At 45.0% G+C, this 17,747-nt stretch overlaps 1 protein-coding gene across 1 annotated transcript in view; it reads left to right on the top strand.

Annotated features, from left to right (window-relative positions):
- Nucleotides 1–17,747, top strand: part of ADAMTS19 (ADAM metallopeptidase with thrombospondin type 1 motif 19) — a 1,315,906-nt gene that overhangs the window by 130,520 nt on the left and 1,167,639 nt on the right. The gene's annotated exons all lie outside the window — the stretch shown is intronic.

Genomic DNA, 17,747 nt, shown 5'->3' on the forward strand with positions numbered 1-17,747 from the left:
TTTGTGGTTCACCCTGCCAAGGATTGTTGTTGTTGCCTGATTGGGGCTTCCACCCCTCTCAACCAATAACCCAATGTCTTACATATGTGTTCAGCTGTGGGACCCAGCACTTATGTTTGTGCAGTGCCACTCAGTTTCTCGAACTAAAAATCCCATACAAAATTTCTGATATCAGATTCAGCTTTTTTGTAATTCTCCTTGATTGACTATGTTTTCTTTTTTCTAAATTTAATTACTACCCCATATTTTGTACACCTGTGACTCTTGACTGCCAGAATGGAGTTGAATTTTGACAACTTTGAAAGCGGCCTTATGGCACAGATGAAGGAGATGTGCAGGGAGAGAGCCTAACAGTAGTTGAGGTCACTCCAAAGATTGACTACGAGATATCACTCTAAGCTTGGAAAGAGATTTTGTGCATGCAATCTACAACACAGGAGCAGGATGATGAGGATGAGGATGACATGGAGGTGGAGGAGGAGAGAGAGGAGGATAACTTTGAAACAGCTAGAGAAATAAAAAGAGAGTATAGCCTCCTGTCCCCGTCCCAGAACCAAAGGAGAGAGGGAGACCTCCATGAGTGAGGTCCCCTACTGAGTCCAGAGTAGGGGCAGTGTGTCTTCCACTAGGAACTGGAGATTGTTCCCTGGGTTGGGAGAAAAACTTCTGATCCAAGGGTGGAGTGGGCCATATAGGAAATTGGGTTTTTAGTTGAAGGGGGCTGTGTAACACCCTCAAGAAAGAGCGATATTTCCTGTCAGGGGGGTACTACAAAAGTCAGTAAATTAACCTGTGCTTAACCCTCTGGTAACTTGGCAATAAACGCTGCCAGGCTTAGCTTAGAGCCAAAGTGTAAAGATTTTATGTAGCACTAGCTTACCCGTCGCACATTGCTGCAATCTCAGAAGAAAGGAAATTTAAGGAAACTTGTTATGATAATATTCAATTTACATTGTGTCATTTTTATTGAAACGTATTCATTTTATTATGGAAAACATTTTAAAGTGTTGTTTTAATTCTGTTTATTTATTCGAGTGCTTGTGGATACACGTTATTTTTTGTTTTTCTGTCTGGTGCGTACACAAATAAATCAGAAGGTTTTCCAACGCGTGAGCTGGCCACATACAGTTGTCCATGTGAGAAGCACGGATTCTCCAAATCTAGTCCACACACGTGCAGCGATTGTCCTTGTGCTTTGTTGATGGTCATTGCAAAAGCGAGTTGCACCGGAAACTGTAAACGTTCAGTATTGGAAAGATTATTAGGGCCCTGGGGGGCCGATATTTAACATTTTTTTTTTTGTTTGCCAGAAACCTTCGCGGGAGTGTACTCAACAACTTTTAACAAATGTTTTTATTTTTTTATTTATGTTTTGACAAAAGGACATACTTTCGTTTTTATAGCACTTAAAGAATAATAAAGTGAAACACAACAGAGGAAAATCCCACACCAATTTAGCAAAAATTAGAGAAAGCTTCAATAAACAATTTCAGACCAAAATGATGCCTGCCAGCCAGGGATTTGAAACTTGGGGAACCAGCTCTTGGGGATCAGGAACTCAGTCCAGCAGAGGCTAGAAGGGCCCAGGCAGGCTCAGATGCAAGTCCAAGCAGGTTCTGTTACAGGTTCTGGCGAGGCCAATTGCAGTAGGTTCAGCAGTTGCATTGAGGCATCTGGAGTTTGTTGTGTTGCTATAGCTCAGAACAGGAGGTCAGCTAACTGACCCTTGGAGTCACTCTGGTAGTCCTGGGTCCAAGGTGATGGCCCTCTATCTTTGAAGCAGCAAGGCAGGCCCCAATCAGCAGAGCAGTCCGCCGAAGCACAAGGGAGGCGTCAAGCAACAGGGCAATGGTCTGAGGAACAAGGCAAGCCTTAAGCAGCAGGGCAATCCTCTGGTAGCAGCTGGTCAGTCCTTTGAGAAACAATAAATTCTTTAGGCAGCAGGGCAGTCTTCTAAAAAACAAGGCACGCCTCAAGCAACAGTAAAGTCACCTGCAGTATAAGGCAGTCCTTCTGTAGTCTTCCGGAGGTCAAAGAGTATACTGAAGAGTTGATCTAAGTATCCAATATTGATACCTGGTGCCAGTTTTGAAGTAGGAGAAACTTCTAGACTTCCCCCCTACATCTGGTTCTGGAATTTCCTTCCTCCCTGCCCTGGTCCCAGGAGGATCAGAGTCACAAAAGGCTAGTGTGAAGTGCTTTATGTGTCTGCTGAGGCAGATCTTTTAATGTGAAAATGTGATAGGTGACAGCTCCATCCCTCCCATCAGGTCAGGGTGGCCCATCCTTGAAACACCCAGTGCTTCTTTCTGATATTGTCTGGGAGGAATACACAAAGTTCAAATGCCAACTACACCTAGCCATGTGACCCAAGATACAGTATGCAAGCTAGACAAGAAAATACCAACTTTCTAAAAGTGGCATTTTCAGAATTGGGACTTAAAACCTGACTTTAGCATTGAAGAGGATTTTACATAACAATTGTCACCAAACATTATGCTTCTATCCGTTTGCAAACACATGTTATCACTTATTAATTGTAATACGGTGACCCACAGTAATCCTATTGGGAGAAGTGGACCTTGCAGTATTGCATTTAAGGGTTTTCCTCTACAAGGACATGTAGAACTTAAAAGTACATATCCAACTTTTTACATGCAATGTACACTGCCCTATGGGCGGTTCAGGGCCTACACTAGATGTGTCTCATATTCATTAAAATGGAAGATTTAGGCCTGGCAAAAAGATTATTTAATCGGGTCGAAATGGCAGACAAAAATTGCTCACAGGCTGCAATGGCAGGCCTGAGTTATGTTTTGAAAGGCTACTTTTAGTAGGTGGCACAATCACTGTTGCATGCTCACTAATTGCATTTAATTTACAGACCCTGGGTACATGTAGTAACACTTTACTGGAGACTTATAAGTAAATTAAAATGTACAAATTGGGTGCAAGTTAATTTTACAATGCTTAAATAGGAGAGCACAAGCACCTTGGCTCTAATTAGTAATGATAAAGTGCACAGGGTACTTAACCCCCCAAAAACGGGGTCAGAAAACAGGAGGGGTGAAGGCAAAACGTTTGGGGGTGACCTTGCAGAAAGGGCCTAGCCTACCACTACCCCTGCTACCCAAAATCCAGGGTACACTAATCAATAACTTGCTGGACTTCCCTGCTTAGTCGATAGAACAAGGACAATGGGCCTCTCCTGCAGTGGCAGCTGTCAATTCTATGCTCCCTTGAACTCAGTTGGATACCTCTGTCAACATTCATTTGAGACACTGGACTGACCCATAGGGAACACTTCTCCTTACTTGTGGACCCTATCTGTGAAGCACCTAACTTTAACTTACCCACAGATTCATTCTAGTAGGCAGACGGTGCCACCAAGGCCATCAAAGTCATGTGACCAACACCGCCACTTGGATCAGACTTCTGTCCCCAACCCAAGAGAAACTCTGCCCATAAGGACAGCAACCCAAAAAAAATTCAGTGTCAAGAATCAGGCCTTGGGCCATTTACTGCGAGGTTGAGATTCCAAGTGGGGGCCTTTGGCAGGCATCACTCCCAGCAATGAAGCTAGCAGAGAGTTCCATAACTGTTCTAGAGAATTCCCAGATCTCTTAGGTTTCTCAGAGTGGAGACAACAGTCCCTGGTATTAGGCACACTTCTTCCATTCTCCTTCACAGCAGTCCAAGGGTGTTATCCTAACACTGACCTTTCATCCCAGGGTCTTACCCTGAGGCTGAACAGGTACATGGCAAGCCAGGGCTTCTAAGGGGAATAGCCACCCCCTCAAGGGTGACACACTCTTTCAGTGTCTTGCAGGAGTTTGCATGGTGAAGGCTTCTAGCCCTCTGTCTTTTTATCAGCACAAGGGACAACTCCAGGTGAGAAGTGTCCTCAACAAATTCAGTCTCAACATGCTCTGTTCTCAGAGCTGGCAATACCTGACCCACTGTTCCTTCCACTGTGGGCTGTTTCCACCTCCTGTCCCTTCATCTGGGTCTCCATACTCTGCCTTTGGGAGTAGTACTCCCAGACACCTGAGCTTCCTAGGTGCCCTTCTGACCGAGTTGTCACCCCTCCCAGCTCAGCTGTTTTCATTGCTCAGAATAGAGCCAATGGGCTTCTCAGGACAACCTACCCCTGTGGAGCTCCCATCAGTGGATGGTCTCTTGCCACAGACTGGCCACAGACTGGTTCCCTTGCTTGTGTCCCATCTGGGAGCAATCACAGCACCAGGTTTGAAACAGGGTGCCCTGGGCCACCATTCACCAGAACCTTCCCTCCTATTCTTAGAAGGTGCTTAGGAAACCATTCCCCCATACTATTCTGAGACCTGTCTGGGTGGACTTCCCTTTTACCCTACTAATCTGAACCACCCTTCTCATGGTCCCCCACCCAGGTACCTTTCCTGACACTCTGGTACTAGTCAAAAGGTATACCTCCTTTACAAGCTCCCTAGGGTTAAAGAGCTTGTAGTCAATCAGGTGTGGGCATAGTCCTTGAAAACAATGACTGAACATGTACTCTCTTGCAGCTAAATTGTATAGCCTCTCATGTGTATTTACCACACTACATTTCAACCTACCATCCAGTGGCTCACAAAAGTAGTCCACAAAATCTACTCAGGTCTTTTGGAGCAACCTCTGTCTGTCCCTAAACGTATGTCTGTACTTTTTAGATGTGAAACCATATTTTATGATGTGTGCCCCTCATGATTGGACAACTCATTCTGTCCCATTACCTCAGGGCTAACAGTGCATCCTTCTCTTCACTTGGAATGTGGTTCCAGAGACTAGCTCCGTAATCCACCTCAGGGTCCCTGTGCATCTCTAGGGCAACCTCATATGCCCAAACCACTTATCAATGTTGTCCCCCACAACAAAGTTAGGTACCAGGTCATGGGGAATGATGACCCTCTTCTCTCTATTTGGCACTGGGGTATCACTACCACCATTTTTGCTGGACTCTGAGGCTTGTTTAAGCTTTAGGTACAGGTCCTTTAGATGCAGATCATGAGCTCACAATTTCTTTTTCTGCCAAGGACCTTTTGGCTTCAGCCCTCTTCTTGGCCATGGCTTGATCTGCCTTTTCATTTGCTAAGACTCTTTCTGCCTCAGCTTTTCTCTCTTCTGAAGCCAGTTTGGCTAGCTACAGCTTCAGTTCCCTCTTGGCCTCTCTGTCCTTTGCCTCTTTAGCAGACAGGTTGTGAAGTGATACACTGCTTCCTGCATGGTATCCAGCAGGGGACCCTATCTCGGTGGCCCCATCACTCTCCTCTAGAGCAATTGTCAAGTAATTTCCCACCTCCTCATCATCATTCTCAGGGTCATCAACCTCTTGGTCCTCAACCTGCGCACTTCATCAAAAGCCTACAGGGCTGTCTGAAGGTCCTGCTTAGTTGATCTCTTCTTTACATCCAGCCCTCTCTCCTTGCAGAATTCCTTCAGAGCCCTCATATTGTAGTAAGATAGGCAGTTGGGATCCATCATCATTCTGGCAAGGTATCACAGGCACAACAAAAGTCCTATGTGCAAAAAGATGAGACAGGAAATACATTTGGAAAAATAACCAATTGAAAGAAAAAAGGAAGAATTTAAAATGTGGTTCGATTTGGTATCAAATCATTTATAATGGGGTTTGAGTGTTACACAAAATCCTTGACTGTCACTGTAGAAACACAAGTACTGAATCCCGCCACTGCCACCAATGTAAGAAATTGGGTTTAAGGATTTATGAACCCTCCTCAAGCAACAACCAAAATCTCTGTCAGGGTGAACCACAAAAGTCACTATATTAACCTGAGCTTAACCCTCTGGTTGCTTGGCGCAAAAGCAGTCAGGCTTAAATTAGAGGGAATGTGTAAAGTAATTATGTAGCACTTGGTTATAAAATAAAAACACATTAGAAGAAAAATACCATGCCAATTTAGGAAAATAGAGAAAGTTGTAATAAACACAATGAGACCAAAATGTTAAAAACCCAATAAGTAGAACTGGATATATTCAATCACAACGTTTTAGGCAAGCATAAGTCCTAAAAGCACAAAGCACCACTATGGGTCATCTGGTCATGCTAGACCAGGTGAAACTCACAAGTTCAAGCCGACCACGATAGAGCATAGGTCGGATACAGGGACCGGTTTGCCCCACTGAAAACGTTACCTTCTCAAAGTCTGGCATGAAGAGTCCAGTTCACAGTGGAGGAGGCTACAAGGTGTGAGGAGAGCATCATTGATGGTTGTCACTGTAGCACGAAGAGCAGGCCAGGTTTCACGAAAAGTGGTTTCTGTAGCGCGAAGATTCTGTTGGCTGTCTTGTTGGCAATCCCTGTGAGCTGTTGTTGCTATAGCGTGATGTGCAGCTCTTGCATTGCGGGTTGTCGCTGACAGTTGCTGTGGTGAGTTCACTGGGGTTTCACATTGCCCGTCATTTAAACTAACAAGATCTTGGCACAAACACGCCCATTCACAGTCAGAAGAAGCTCAACATTTAAGGATTTCTCCTTTTCGTCACAGGAGGAGCTTAACGGATGTCTGCCAATGATCCAAGACCTGGGGAGGCACCTTATGGGGATCAGGACCTCATTCCAAGAGGGGCCAGCAGGGCTGAGGCAGGCCCAGTTGTTGGTCCACTGCAGGTAGGCCTTTGGAGCATGTTGTGTTCCAATAGCTTAGAACAGAAGGTCAGCCACTTGATCCTTGGAGCTGCTCTGGTAGTTATGGTATCAAGCAGACAGACAGGCCTCCAGAAGCAGGGCAATCCTCTGAGAATACATGGTAAGCTTTAAGCATCAGGGCAGTCCTCTGATATCTGTAGGGCAGTTCTCTGAGGTACCAGACAGTCCTTCTGGCAGTCCTCCGCAGGTCCAGGAGTAAACTGATGAGTTGGCCTGGGGTCCAATATTTATACCTGTTGCCATCCTTTGAAATGGTAGAAGCATCTAGACTTCCCCCACATCTGGTTCTGGAATTTCCTTCCTCCCATGCCCAGGAACTAAGGTGTCTAGGGTGACAATGGACTGATGTTAAGTTATTTGTGAGCGTGCTGAGGCAGTCTCTTTGAAATTTAAGAGGGGCAGGGAACAGTTTCACCGCTCCCATCCCAGACGGATGGTCCATCCTGTCAACAGCTTCTCCCCCTTTGTCTAGCTGTCTGGGACTGCCAATTAGACCCAGTCATGTGACCCAGGAAACAGGCTGCAGGCACCAATTTGTTAGGACAGGCCAATGTCAACCCTCTAAAGTGGCATTTTCAGAACTCTGACTTTACCATTAAAGAAGGTTTTAAATTAGAACTAATTTGAGTGTAAACATGAAATTCCTACTTGCTCCCAGTACAATGGTATAACTTATTAAATGTAATAAGGTAACCCAATGTTATCCTGTGGGGGGGGGGTAACCATTGAAGTAGTGAAAAACTAATTTAAGAGTTTTTCACTACCATTTACTAAATTAAATGTACATGTCCCCCTTTTTGAATTCCACTGCATCCTGCCCTATGGAGTGTTTGGACCGCCCTAATGGGTGATGTATATGTATTGAAATAGGATGTTTAGGCATGGTAAAAGATTTATTTTGCTAGGTTGAATTGGTAGTTTAAAACTGCACGCAGCCTGCATTTCACAGGCATGAGACATGTTTTAAAGGACTACTTAAGTGGGCGGCACAATGAGTGCTGTAGGCACTATAGTATCATACTTATAAGTCAGCCCTGTTGTTAGCCCTAAAGACAGATATGGCTGGGAGCATTGCTTTTTAAAAGTACGACATGAGAAGTTTTTTACATGTCCTTGAGGTGAAAACTCCTAAAGTCATTTCTCACTGTTGTAAGGCCCATCTTTCAGTTGACTAACACTGGGTTAACTTATTGAAATTAATAAATGCTATCTTTAGATTAGGAGCAGATAAGGGTATACAATTTACACTCAAATAATTTTTCCTTTCAAATCTTATTTTATTGTAAAGTCACATTTTAGTTTGCAATTTTGAAAATACCAGTTTTAGAAAGTTAGCATTTTCCTGCCTAAATGATTCTGAGGCCTTCTATGAGTTCCCAGCTGTCTTTTCTTGTTAGTGGCTCCCATTAAGAATGTTGTAATACTTTCTTCGATATAAAATATCATAAAAGCATACACAGATTATTTGGAATAGAAAATCCAGCATTTCATACAACAATTAGCATAAAATCCAACATTTTATACAACAGTTAACAAGATGATTGCATACGCAGTTAACAGAATAAAATCACTAAAAGTCCTTTAAAATGAATTTTTACACTATATACAATAAAAACAATTTCAATTACAGTCAGTGTATAGCAGCATTTGGGACCTTGGGACACTAGCTCTTGTTGAGTTTTACCAACTTTAAACGTATTAGCCAGGCATTGCCCAAGTATTTTACTACCGCACAAATCATACTAAGAGAGGAAGTGTCAGATTTGAACAAACGTAGTGCAGCCCTGTAGTCAGTAAAGCCAAGATTTTTACAAGTTGGTTTCAGCCATTTACTCCTTGCAGCCCTATAAGCAGGGCATGCAAAGAAGAAATGGGGAAGCATTTCTTATGGGGCTTGGCAACCCGGGCAACTCATTGAGGGCAAGCAATAAGTCTGCCAACCCGCTACCAGGTCATTAAGTGGAAGCGTTCCTAACCTGAACTTGATGTACAGCAATCTATTGCGGGGAGATTGTATAAAGTCAAGATAGCGCTCGAATTTAGCAACTGGCTTGTGCTCTAAAAACTGTTCAGTTAGGTTCCCCGGTTGGGTTTACGTGCCTCCACCCCTTTCAACCACTCCCAGTATGCCTTCTTTTTTTTTTTTTTTTGAAAACCTTTATTGTGCAGATATAGCTGACAAATACGGGCCTACAACCCATCGGGCCGGCCACCACACTGTATTAGCACATAGGCCAGGAAAGAAACTCCAGCAGGTCTCCGATATAACAGATGCAACAAAGCAAAGCAAATAGCCACAAGGAAACCACAGTGAGAAGGAAAAGTGAAGGTTAATTTTATAATATAATAGGGTGAGGAGCAGGAACATTGCAGTTATTAAAGTCCAAAAGTCCGTGGCGGGTCGTCAACAGGCAGTGGAACAAAACACAGCGAGTTTCAAAAAAAAGAACGGCTACATCATAGCAAGGGCAAAACATGAGTCCCACATCAGCAAACAATACCATCCACTGCCCAACGCCCACCCGTTACCACAAGAATACGCATCAATACATAGAAAGGAAGTCAGGATTGCAATACGAAGCCATCCGCTACATCGACCCAGGGAAAGAGAGAAGGAAGGGGAAAAAGGGGAAAAGAGCATCAGAAAAAAGGGTTGAAAAAACAGGGAAAAGAGGATGCGGCCCTACAGTATATGCCCCATGGCAAATAAAGCACACGAAAAAGGGGCAGCCCACGGAGCCAAAGGAAACAGGAGTAATGGATGCGCAATGAACATCGGTAGCAGGGAGGCCGTGTGCCCACGCTAGCAAAAAACACCCCAGGAGGCCTACATGCAGACGCAGCGCCCAGAAAAAGAATACACAAGAGCCATAGAACCAAGAACAAAAGAAAAACAAAAAGACAGACCCCCCCCCACCCACCCCACCCTGCACCCCTGCGGAAGGCTACGGCCTACCCCCCCAGCAGCGTGCCTGTCGCCCTAACCGGAAACCCGAAATATAGAAGAGTCAAAAAGTAAGGAAGAAACCATATAGGCAAAAAGAGAGGAAGGGGAAAGGAAGGAAAAAACTATCGGGAGAGGAGACACATAATCGAAACTATCAGCCCCCAACTCCCCCGTCCGAGCACATTCAAAGCCCACGAGAAGATAAAGTCATTGCAAAACAATAAACAGGTACCAGGAATATGAAGAGGAAGCAATCATACATGTAGAGCCGCAAGGCGGTCATCCGGTCACGCCACAAAGTAATAGTCCGGCGGTGCAAGGTCATCTCAACCCTGTCCTCGTCTGTCCAGTGCCATAGGCACAGAGTGCACAAAGAACCAGAACATGAGGGGGCAGAGGTGCAAAACAGGGATTCCAAACGTCGAGCTACTACACAAGTTATAACGGCTTCGGACCGGATGAGTAAAAAAGGACAGCAACAGCAGCAGGCAACTCAAGCGCAGCTCCGCAGACCAAGGGGAAAAAATTGCCCCGGTGAAACAGTTACAGGATCTCCGCTCGGCAGGCCGAGGCAAAAAATCACCGGGGGACCCGGCGAGACCGATCCGGACGGATCTCGGCTGGAGGCTCTCCAATGCATCCACCACAGGGAAGAACTCTTGACAATACCAGGCAGCAGGCATCTGAACGTCCAAACAAGCGGTGGCCTTAGTATTTTCAATTTCCAGGAAAGGCACCGCAGCACCCTGAAGCGGCGAAGCCATACACGCAGGGGACGGCCCAACGAGCCGGGAACAAAGGCTACCATCCAGCCCATCGACAGGCACAGTCATGGAAGCACGCCAGGAACACAAGGCGGCGAAAACGTCGCCAACTGTAGGCTCACCTTTACGGTATTCAGCAAACGTGCCGTGCGGCGAGCCAATGTCGCCGTCCCCAAATGGGCGTAGATGCAGGGTGTGGGCCGCCATCTTTGCAGCCCGGCGCGGCCGCGGCAATCTCCGACCCCAATCCGGCCACCAACAGAGCTCGATGGGAACCAGCCGGCGACAAGCAATGGAACCCTCAGGGCAAAAAGGCAGGCCACCAGAATATTGAGGCAGCCGGCGCCACCGACCCACGGGCGCCGCCCGCCGAGACCGGGCGGAGGGTTTCAAGATGGCCGGACAGGAGAACAAAGGTGAGACGAGTCGCCCATTCGGTCAACCCCCGTCCGTGGAAGGCAGCACTCCACCACCAGGTCCCCAGACAGCCAGACCAGGCCCGGTCAGTCGCCACCGGTCCAACCGCACAATGGCCGCTCCGGCCGACCCCGCTCCTCCACCAAGGGGTCGGCCCCGGCGCTCCGCCCCGCCTGGGCGCCGCAGACGAGTACCAGGCCTGCCCGCCCCGGAGGCCACGAAGCGAACAAGGGCGCAGCTCAGGATCCGCGGCACTTAAGAATATCCGGAGCAGACGGTGAGTGCCAGCAAAACGTCATAAGTCCATATTCCAGCAAATAAGACTTCTCGGGGCAGGATAAGGTGCAGGATAGACAGTTCAGGCAGGGAGGTTTGACGGAGCCGAGCTACAACGCGGCCATCACGGTCGCGAGCTTGGCTCCTCCCCCCAGTATGCCTTCTTAATAGATTGCTTGGCCGGCGCGATCTGGGTTGCCCAAGCTTCTTCGAACCCAATTTCTTTAACCTGCTGCTTCAGTTTACAGATCCACTTAATCTTGTTCCCTGTGTCTAGAGTGATAATCTCGTTCAATGCAGCCGCATAGTTTGCCAGTTCTGGGGTCCTTCTCAGGTACACCCAGAACAATAAAGGGCGTAATCTAGCAGTGTTGGTAAACGACTGCCTTCCCAGGTCATTGCGGAGCAGAGTCAAGGGGGTAGAGAGCGGCAGGGGTAACAAACCCCTAAAAAACTTGTTCTCAGATCTTTCGAGCTCGCAGACATCTTCGAATCCCCATAGCTCCGACCCGTAAAGAGCCGTGGGGAGTGCCTTGCCTTCATAGACCACGAGAGCCGGGCCTATTGGTCTACTAACTGAGAGATGTTGTTCTCTTAGAATGGCTCCCGCTACTCTTCTATGATTAAGGAGCGTTTTGGCTAAATGAGTGTTCCATTTCAATTAATTATTCAGCCTAATCCCCAAAGAATCAAAAGACTCCACTACTTCCAAGGGAGTACCATTCAGGTTAATATTATTGTTAAAACGTTTGGAGGGGGAAAATGTCATCAATTTTGTTTTCTCAGTATTGATCATTAGGCCCCGTAGCTGGCAAAAGAGACTAAATCTATCCAGCAGTTTTGTAGGCCTGAGGATGTTTTTGAGACCAATAACGTATCGTCTGCGAATAGGAGGGTGGGCGTTTTCTCCCCAGCCAGGGTTGGGCATCTGTTGGAACCTCTCTCAGATGGTCCACCACCCCATTAACAAAGAGAGAAAACAGTGTTGGAGCTAAAACGCAACCCTGGCGTACCCCCCTATTCACTGCCACCCTTCCCATTAACTGGCCCTGATTACCCCATCTAATTCTGGCGCAATTCCCCTCATGGAGGAGCTTTGTAAAATCAAAAATCATGGGGTGAATCCCTAGATCATGCAAGACTTGCCATAACTTGACCCGGGGGACCAGATCGAATGCGGTCTTGAGTTCGATAAAGGCCAAGTATAGGCTGCCCTTCCCAATCGTTACTACTTTCCAGTGTAGAGTGCAGAATCTAAACACTTGATCAATCGTCCCTACTTTCTTTCTGAACCCCGCCTGAAAATGCAAAAGGATGTTGGCTTTGTCCATCCACGACCTTATTCTTGTTAGGAGGACCCTGCCAACCACTTTTTGTATCACGTCAATTAGACTAATCGGTCTGTAGTTGGCAGGATCCTCCCTATTGCCCTTTTTGTATATTGTGACCACCTCTGCCCCTTTCCAGGAGTCCGGGACAGGGTGGCCTCTGGCTATCAGGTTCATTATGAGTAGGATGAAGTCTGCCCACACTTTGACTTCACGCAAAAGTAGATCACCAGGAAGGCCATCAGGACCCGCCGCCTTTCCTACCGCTAGTCCGGTTATGGCAGATGAAACTTCATTGATCACGAATGGCTCATCTAGAATAGCCCCCTCAATCAGATAATCTGAACTATGATCCTCGGCAGTTAATGGGATAGATCCGCTAAGCCCTGCGATTGTCATTTCAGCATCACAATACAGGGCAAGGAAATGAGCATGCCATTCATGTTCCGCGATATGGTTAGTGATCGAATCAAAACCCTTTCGCTTGCCTTTATTAAGGATTTCCCAGAATAATGCAGAATCTTTCAATAAGGAGGCGGCTTGAGTTCCTGCCATTAAGAATGTGTATTGAACCTCCAAAGCCACTCATGAGAACACTCCTGGACCTGTTGGAAGTGCCATGCTGCCAGAGGACTGCCCTGTTGCTTTCATCCCAGGCTACTCACAGTGACTCCAAGGGTCATATGGCCAACCTCCTTTGTGAGCTACAGGAAAACAACAAGCTTCAGATGCCCCTTGCAACAGCCCAGCTGGTCTGCTGCAACTGCATTAGCATGGACTTGCAACTGATGCTGCCCGAGCCCTGCAGCTGGCCTCTGCTGTAATGAGCCGTGATCACCATGAGGTGTCCCCCAGTTCTGGACCCTTGGCTGGCTTCTTAGTGTCCTCCTACGAAGAGAATGGTGAAAATCTTTAAGTTTTGGCTTGTGTGACCATGAACAGGCCCGTTCATGCCAAGACACAGCTTCCCACGAGGACCCTCAATGCAAATCTCGAGTGAAACCTCATCGCACTGACGACTGTCTGTGATGACCAGCAACACAAGACCTGGACTTCATGCTACAGCAAGGACCTCCAATGTGAAGTTACACCAACGACCGACCACCACACTCAACCTGCTCTTCGCACTACAGCGACGACCATCTGCCACGTTCAAGCTCCTCCTTGCAGTCTCCTCCAACAATAACAGAACTCTTTGTGCAGGACTTCGATGGTAACTTTTCAGCAGAACTAATTTGGTGCCTGCGCGCCATCGTGGTCAGCCTGAACTTGGGACTTTCCCCCAGTCTAGCTCAGTCAGAGGACCATAAATGGCGCTTTGCGGTTTTAGGTGCTATTTTCACACAAAACTTTAAAATTGCATATTTCTGGGTCTACTGATTCGATTTTTGTCATTCTAGTATGACTTTATTTATTAAAATGTACTACATTTTTTAAAACTGGTTTGGGATTTTTCTTGTGTTGCATTGAATGTTTGTTTTCTTTACATATTGCCTCCAAGTTAAGTCTGACTGCTTTTGTACCAAGCTACCGGAGTGTTAAGCACAGGTTAATCATTGACTTTTGTGGTTCACGCTGACAAGGATTAAGGTTGTTGCCTAAGAAGAGCTTCCACTCCCTCAACCAAACCCCAGGGGCGGCTCTAGGCTCATGGTGGCCCTGGGCAGGGAGCGTAGGTAGGGGGCCCCGGAAGAGGGGGTCCGGGCAGGGCAGAGCACGGAGGCCAGTGAAGAGGGGGGGGGTCAAGGTGTTTGGAAGTGGAACAGAGCCGGAGGCCGCCAAATCCCTGCCAGGGGCCGCCAAGCAAATCTGTATGCATCCTCAGAGGATAATTATATTAAGGATATATATTGGCATGGTGGCCCCTGGGTTTGGTGGCCCTGTGCAGGTGCACAGCTTGCACATGCCTAAGTCCGCCCCTGCATACCCAGTCTCTTACAAATATTAAACGTCCCTACTTTCCATCTGTATGACTTTCAAAGTTATTTATAAATCTGTGTTTTGTTGCCTTCATGTAAATGCTTCATACATTCACTTTTGTGGTTGTTGCTGTCAATATGAGTTTCGATTGTGCTCTGCCTCTTTCTAACAGACACCGTTCCAGATACGAAATCGAGTTTGGAATATCTTTATGATGCACTCAAGGGACACATATGATGGCAGCGTCATTTTACGTTTGAATTGCGAGGATTACTTCCCAGATTGCATAATTGCAGGTGTTTTTATTACGAATCACATAATGCTTAGCAGAAATAGTTCAGTATGAAAATTTGACACTGAGCGCATAAATAATACAATATTCGCATTGGATCATAAAACAAACACACATCACAAGTTATAATGTCCGTTTCCATATAGGTTTAAAGATGTCTTTGCACTGCTGTGTCTTATAGATTTTTTTTTTCATTTGACACGTTTTAAGGTCCATATTTAAATTTGTATCTTTCTCGCTTTCAATCTATACTTGTCTTTCTTACTGTTCATCACTTTCTCTCTCAAAGAAACATTCATCCTCTCTATTTATCTTGGTCATTCTATTTTTGTCTCTCTCCCTCCTGCAAAAGCATTGTCTGCGTTTCTTCAAGGGAAATCAAAGTTTATATGTAAATGTGTTTTCAGGGTGGGGAAGAGGAAAAGGAAGGGGAAGGAATCACCATCAAAGTTTATGAGGTTTTAGAGGAAGCAGTAGTTTAAGAGGGTGAGAAAAAGAAAGTGCAAATGAAGTGTTCAGCTTAACCCTAAACATATTCACCCCGATTCGGAAAAGGTTTGTGCGTTTAAGTTGAATTTACATATGTATTGCTTTATTTACAAGTATAAGTTTAGTCTTGAAAGTTAAAAAGGAGTAATGTGCATGCATAAAGACATTTGTTCATTTGTAATATTACTCCAGCATCATGTAATATTAGGTAAGAATTTGTAGCCTCCCAAGACTGTGAATAGGTGTTTCTGGTTGGGTATTCAATTAAAATTTGAAAATACCCTTATATTCACAACCTTGAATTATTCGCTAATTTATGGAGGAGCGAGTTCTAATCTGGAAACTGTCAGCTATTTACTCTTGTCAAGTTCAGTAGGAAGTTCGCTTTCAGGGTGAGAATCCCCAGGAAAAAAACATTCCATTTTGTGGCACTCTAGGGGCTAGGGAGTTTTTTGCACGAAGAAACATATTTGCCATATGGAGAACTAAAAATCAATCTAAGTGAAACTGCACTGAAGCAAAGCTATTTTGCCTGCGCATTTGCGCACTGTGCACAATCACCTATGCAGGGCTATCTTTGATTGTAGCTAAATTAAAGTTCACAACACGTTTCCACGAGTGGTTTTGGCAATGCTTTTGACTGGGCAAATATGCATCCAAATACATTTATCACTTTTTTACATGAATTATTCATACTGGAACTTCTGAATTGCATAGATCTGGAGATTCCAATTAAACCCATGGAAATCCTTGAGAGGTATAGAGTTCCAGGACCTATTCCTGAGAAAAGGGTTTTGTGGCTCACATGAAAAGTTTAAACAATGCCATAACTGTAGACCTATTGATCCTCACTCAAAATTATACATTTTATTGTGTATGAGGCTCTTTACTGGCATGACACATCAGACAGGCACCTCGGAACGATGCAAAAAAAATCATCGACTAATATCTAATTTACTATTGTGATCATTTCATTAGCATGATTGTTTAAAATGAAATGATTGGTGTTGTGTGTAACACACATAGACATACTTCCCATCTCTTTCCCACCCTCGGCATCTATATTTTAAAACCACATTCTGTTCTTCCTTTCAGCTACCTTAGAAAATCAGGTTTCAATTTATTTTGCAGAACATTTGACCTCTGATCTCCTGAAAATGTCCAAATGCCTGCCACACTTCTCCGGACAAAAACATCCTTACATGTTCGCTATATAAACTGAAATCTTCCGAATATTTATGTAAATATATTACCCACATTGAAACAAAAGCTTCTGACCTGTTTCTTTCTGAAAAATATACAAAAATGTGGAACACAGCTCTCTTGAAGATGGCATCTGACAATAGATTTTGGGGCTAAACAGTAACCCTGGATATTTCAGTTTCTTGCATCGAATGGATTGTGTTTGCTTTCGATAACTGTGTGCCAAATTCTGAAAGGCCTTTGCACATTTAAGTTAGGCAACAAAAGAAACCACATTTATGAGAGCACAGTCCCAATAATTGGTGGAATGTTACCAATTCATTCTACTGCTTGTTTTGTGGGCTTTTCTGGGTAGTTTGACATCCGCAAACTGGAAGATTGCACATAAATTCCAATCGCGAAAAAGGCAAATGTATTCCTGTGAAGTGAAGGAGTAAATGTCTTTTAATGGTGGGAATCTGGAGGATACAAAACCCATATTTAATGGGGGCAGAGCCAAGGGGCTCCTCTACGGGGAAAATGTATTTCTCTCCGGGGGAAAAGAAAGATGAATGTGTAAATTGCACAATTATTGCAAAATTTGCAGCCCGGAAGACATTCTTCATGAATTAATTGTACACATATGCCTTCTTCTAAAAAAAAAAGTTTTTTAGTTTTCAAGAAGCAATATTCTCTGGAACTCCCCGAAAGGTTAAAAACATTGCTTCAAACAAAGGCGAAATCCTGCAGATGCCAGACGTTTTCCTTGGCTTTTTTAGAGTCTGGGAAGTGTGCAGGGGCGGCTGGTGAAGATTGAAAGTGGTGAGGTGTAAAATGAACCGACCTGTAGCCAGAACTACATGTTTTGAGGTTCTGGCCCTCAGTAGTGACTACAATATTAAAGAAGAGGAGTGTTTATATAAGGAAAATACTTAATAAAACTGCTAACATATACTATGATTGCAAATTACACAGTTCATTTTCTTTTCTCCTTATTGAGTATATCCTTGTTTTTGAGGAAGTATGTGAACAGTCATGAGTTTAAAGGATATTGGGCATGCCTGGGATTACCCTTCTCCCCCAAATGGTTATTCTACAAGGATGCTGCAAGTGGTGCACTTCAAAGGACACTGTGCCAGAAAGGCTCAAAAGAGGAAAGAGGATGGTTTTAATACTCAACTTTGAAAGGGCTTGGTTGTTCACCCCAAGGAATGTTGTTTCACTGTGCGTTCTAGAAACTGTCATTATAGCGTATAATTTCATGCAAGGGCAACATCAAAGTGACAATGAGGTTACATGTCAATATATATTTCAAATATAATAGCATTGTAAAGACAGTCACGGCAATGTGTGCTTTATTTGCTAGGGCACTATGAATGCAAGTATTGAGTCAATATTAGTTACCTCTCTCTCCTGAGGCTTGAGCTTGTGACATCAGGAACCAAAG

The sequence above is a fragment of the Lissotriton helveticus genome, chromosome 2_1 (genome assembly GCF_964261635.1).
Source record: "Lissotriton helveticus chromosome 2_1, aLisHel1.1, whole genome shotgun sequence".
Classification (NCBI taxonomy): domain Eukaryota; kingdom Metazoa; phylum Chordata; class Amphibia; order Caudata; family Salamandridae; genus Lissotriton; species Lissotriton helveticus.